Source organism: Archocentrus centrarchus, chromosome 12 (genome assembly GCF_007364275.1).
Source record: "Archocentrus centrarchus isolate MPI-CPG fArcCen1 chromosome 12, fArcCen1, whole genome shotgun sequence".
Taxonomy (NCBI): domain Eukaryota; kingdom Metazoa; phylum Chordata; class Actinopteri; order Cichliformes; family Cichlidae; genus Archocentrus; species Archocentrus centrarchus.
In genome coordinates, this window is record NC_044357.1 from 25,416,138 (window position 1) to 25,421,543 (window position 5,406).

Sequence of the window (5,406 nt, forward strand, 5' to 3'; positions counted from 1 at the left end):
TTTTGTCACCCGTCTGTAGGATTTAGCGGGGGGGGGGGGGGGGGTTACCAGTGATTGCACACAGATGCTTTCACATGAGTTTTTTTTTATAACTTATATTTTTGAGCTGACATTTACCTGCTGCACCATCTTGTGGTACAAGTTGGTATTACATGAAGCTACAGCCCAGACCCAGCTCGACTTCAGCTTATATATAGAAATTTTTAGGAGCCGTTTCTCTGCATTTAAACAGTTATTTATCAAAAGTGCTTTTAAAAGGATCCTTAGCTGCTCCTTCACTTTTCCAGGATCATCTACATTCCACAAGAACAGTTAAGGGTGGTCAGAGGAACGATGTTACAGGCAGCATATCGTTCCCCACAGCTTCTCCAGACCCTTTCAGGTCTGTCACATGTGCTCCGGGTGGACCTGCGTAAAGCACAGGGAGGACGTCGGGCCCTCAGGCCCCCCCTCTGTTTTGTTCATTTCCTCATCTGGAAGAACGAATCATTTATACTTCTGCAACGTGCCTTTATTACTTTTACTTCTAGGCAAACAGATAAACACACAACACGTCTCTAGTTGTTTTCTCACATCCAGCATAACCCTCTTCTTCTCGTTATCTCCACCTATCAACCTCAGTCTCTAGGAATAGATACTACCACCTTGTGGCACGATATGAAATTGCATCAGTTACAATAACATCTGATCATCACACCCTCCTTTCTTAAATTTTTTTTTTTTTTTTTTTTTAAACTTCTATAACATTAAACATTTGTGCCTTAAGCCATAACTACAAATACTAAATAACCTCAGCATTTTTTTTTTTTTTTTTTTACAAATCCAGTCTTTGAGGTTTCTTGATCTCTCTTGCAGATCTTCTGAGTGCAGGCTCACTCTCAGTGTTCATTTTGATACAGTCTGTGTCATTTGGAGATATGGTTTCCCTGTCACTTTGAGTGTCAGTGACTTTTGGATCAGGCTCTGATGTTTTCAGAAGACTACGTCGATTCCGACGAACGACTTGTCCGTTTTCAGTCATGACTTTGGAGCCACTTCCTCCAGAACAATGGCTTTGGTTTTCCATCCATCATGATCCTCAATCCTGACTGTGTCATCAGTCACCAGAGGTGGAAATTGCTTGGCTGTTCTGTCATAAAACAATTTTTGCTTTACCTTTTGTCGCTGCAGTTTCTGATATATCTTTGGATACTTTTCAGGCTTGGTATAGCTTGGTAGTGTGGTACGCAGCTTTCTGTTCATCAGTAGCTCAGCAGGTGATAATCCACACTCAAGCGGTGATGTTCTGTAGCTGAGTAAGGCAAGGTATGGATCTGAGTCACTGTCTGCAGCTTTCTTCAGAAGCTGTTTGAGAATGTGGACACCTTTTTCTGCCTTACCGTTTGACTGTGGGTATAACGGGCTGGATGTCACATGCTTGAAGTCATACTGCTGGATTTTACATGTGTTATGACACATGATGATGATAAGTTTGAGAGCAATGCCATTTCAGGGAAGTTTGAATAGTAGTCAATGACCACTAAGTAGTCTTTGCCTTTGGCATGAAATAGATCCATTCCTACTTTGTGCCATGGTGCTGTTGGTGTTTCTGCTATCACCATAGGCTCTTTGATCTGCCTGTTGCGATACTTTTGACATGTTACACATCTGCTTATCAGACTCTCAATGTCTCTGTTTATACCTGGCCAAAAGACTGTCTCTCTTGCCCTTCTTTTGCATTTTTCAATCCCGAGATGACCTTCGTGTACTCTGGTAAGTATCTCTTGTCTCATCTTTTGCGGAATGACGATTTTGTCCTGTTTCAGCAGCAGCCCATTAACCACACTCAGTTCTCCTCTGATGTGGTAGAAGAGTGGACATGAACCAGCGGGCCAGCCATCTGACATGTTTCTGATGACATGTTGCAGTTCTGTGTCTTGTGCAGTCTCATCTACAATTTGCTTGGATTTCATGTCTGACACAGGAAGCAGAGCAGAGACCATGTTTATATGAGTTTGAATGTCGTCTTCTGTTGTACTCACATTTCTCCCTGTGGGTGCTCGTGAGAGTGCATCTGCAATTATCAGGTGTTTTCCTGGTGTATACACCAATTCAAAGTCATATCTTAGCATTCTCATCATTAGACGCTGAATTCTTGGTGACATTTCATTCAGATTCTTCTTGATGATAGAAACTAGTGGGCGATGATCTGTTTCTACAGTGAAGGATGGTAAGCCATATATGTAGCTGTGGAACCTCTCTAAGCCGAAAACTAATCCTAGGCATTCTATTTCAATGTGAGCATAGCGACGCTCACTCTCCGTCATGGACCTGGATGCGTAGGCTATAGGTTTCCAATGCTCACCTTCAGCTTGCAGGAGTACCGCACCAATTCCATCTTTGGAGGCATCCGTTGACACTTTGATCCCCTTCGTTGATTCATAAAATGCCAACACAGGTGCAGTTGTCAGCGTTCTTTTGAGATTTTCCCACTCCTCTTCATGCTGTGCTGTCCACTTGAACTTGTGCTCCTTATGCAGGAGCTCACGAATGCAGGATGTTTTTGCAGACAGATTGGGAATGAATTTACTGATGAAATTCACCATTCCCATTATGCGTAGCACTCCTGTCTTGTCTGTGGGCCTTGGCATGTCCTGTATTGCATTGATTTTTTCGTGGTCAGGCTGAATACCTTGTGCAGAAAGCTTGTCTCCCAGAAAAACAATTTCTTGTACTCCAAACTGACATTTGCTCTTGTTGAGCTTGAGTCCATACTGTCGTACTCGCTCAAGTACTCTTGTCAGTCTCTCCTTGTGTTCTTGCATTGTAGAGCTCCAGATGATTATGTCGTCCACATAAACTCGGACACCTTCCAGTCCTTCAATTATGTGCTCCATTGCTCTGTGAAATATCTCAGATGCTGAGATTATTCCAAAAGGCATTCTTAGGAAGCAGTACCTGCCAAATGGCGTATTGAAGGTGCAGTACTTGGTGCTGCTTTCATCTAGCTTTAACTGCCAAAAACCTTGTGAAGCATCAAGTTTTGTGAAATATCTGGCGCCTGTCATTTCACTGGGTATTTCTTCAGGCTTAGGTATTTGGTAGTGTTCACGTTTGATGTTCTCGTTTAGATCTTTTGGGTCCGTGCATATTCGCAGTTCACCATTCTTTTTCTTTGCACACACCATGGAGTTTACCCAGTCAGTAGGTTCTTCAACCTTTCTTATCACCCCCAGTGTGGTCATTTTGTCCAGTTCCTTCTTTAGCTTGTCTTTCAGAGGTACAGGTACTCTTCCAGCAGCATGCACTATTGGCTTAGCATTTTCTTTAAGCACAATTTTGTATGTGAAAGGCAAGGTGCCAAGTCCTTTAAACACATCTGCAAAACTGTGAACTTTGCTGTCAACAGAGTCATTTGGTGTATTCACTTCTTTGTTGATGAGATACACTCGTCTTACCAGTCCAAGATCTTCACAGGCTTTGTCACCAAGCAGGGATTCACACTCCTCAGCAACAACAGAAAAGAATAAGTGGTGCACTTTGTTTTTCACTCTCACTTTTAGTCTGCATGTGCCAAAACTTTCAATCCTTTGTCCATTGTAGTCTTTTAGAGCAGATTTTGTTCGCTGTATTCTGGGCTTTTCTCTCAGGCCTTTGATGTCAGATAAACTGATCAGATTTGCTTTGGCACCAGTGTCTAGCTTTAATGTGACAAGTGTCCCATTTACTATCAGTGGTACTGTCCATTTGTCTTCTATCATGGTATTTCTGTCTGTGTCTGGCTCATCTTCATGATTAACAAGACCAACAAAAAAAGTTTCACTGAGATCAGTGTCTTCAACTGTGTTTATTGATCGGCTTTTCTTTTCTTTCTCACTTTTTGAGAAGCACTGCCTGGTATAATGGTTCTTCCTCCTGCATAAAGAGCAGGTCTTACCATAAGCTGGACATTGTTTGGGCATGTGCTTCGAGCCACACCGTTTGCAGTCAAAGCTCCTGTTGTCGGACCGCGGCTGTGTGCGCCTCCCGCTCTGGCTGGAAACTGCTCCCACAGTAACGCTGTCACTGACTGCCGTCGCGCCCATCTCACTGAATGTCTTGACATGCTGTTGTGATAACTCACACGCTTGACAGATCCTTATGGCTCCTTCCAACGTCAGCTCAGTTTCCCTCAGAAGCCGTTCTCTGACTTTTTTGTCCACCACGCCAAACACGATCTGGTCACGGATCATGGAGTCACGTAGTGTAGCAAAGTTGCAAGTCTGTGCTTTGAGCTTCAGGTCTGTCAGAAAGCTGTCAAAAGACTCGCCTCGCTGCTGAATTCGCGAGCGAAAAATGTATCTCTCATATGTCTCATTCTTCTTAGGAGAACAATGGGCATCAAACTTTTCAATAACCGTGTTAAACTTCTCTTTATCACTGGGATCGTCATATACGAACGTGTTGTACACTTCAATAGCTTGAGGCCCTGCTATCGTAAGCAGTAACGCTACCTTTCTTGCATCTGGCTTGGTTTCAAATCCCAGGGCCGCGATATACAGCTGGAATCGTTGCTTGAAGGCACGCCAGTTGCTATCGACGTTTCCCGTTAGCTTCAAACTCTCTGGCGGTTTGATAGAATCCATATCGTTGTCCAGAATGCCCCTCAGGTTAGATTTTTTACTCCTGGTACCATGTTTTGTTCATTTCCTCATCTGGAAGAACGAATCATTTATACTTCTGCAACGTGCCTTTATTACTTTTACTTCTAGGCAAGCAGATAAACACACAACACGTCTCTAGTTGTTTTCTCACATCCAGCATAACCTTCTTCTTCTCGTTATCTCCACCTATCAACCTCAGTCTCTAGGTATAGATACTACCACCTTGTGGCACGATATGAAATTGCATCAGTTACAATAACATCTGATCATCACACCCTCATGAAGTCTGTCTCCGACAAACAATCAGAGACAGTCACACCAGGGGCTGCTGGAGGTCATTTTGTAGCTCTGCAGTGCTCATCCTGTGGTGCACAAAGTCTGGAAGAAGACCCAAACTGTCACCCTCAGATTAGAGGTGTGTCTCCAACACTCATCAGCCTGGTTTGGGCTGGATAAAGCAGGCTGACATTAAGCTTCAGGCCTTCCCAAAGCCCCGACCTCCACCCTGCTGAAGATGTGGACTAAATCTTAGCAGCCGGGTCGGTGCATGAAACAGCTACTTTAAATGAACTCTTCTGCCAAGAAGAGCGGTCAAATATCCAAAATTAACAGCTGATTGTTTTAAGGATGTGAATGAAAATAAAATCATGTGATGTCATAGATGTTGAAACACTACAGCTGAAAAGTCATGTTTCAGTCATGATAGCAGTACAGCATCCCCTGTATGTTAATAAGGACAATAAATACTTCATGTATCCTACATTCAGGAAATTCTTTTATTTAA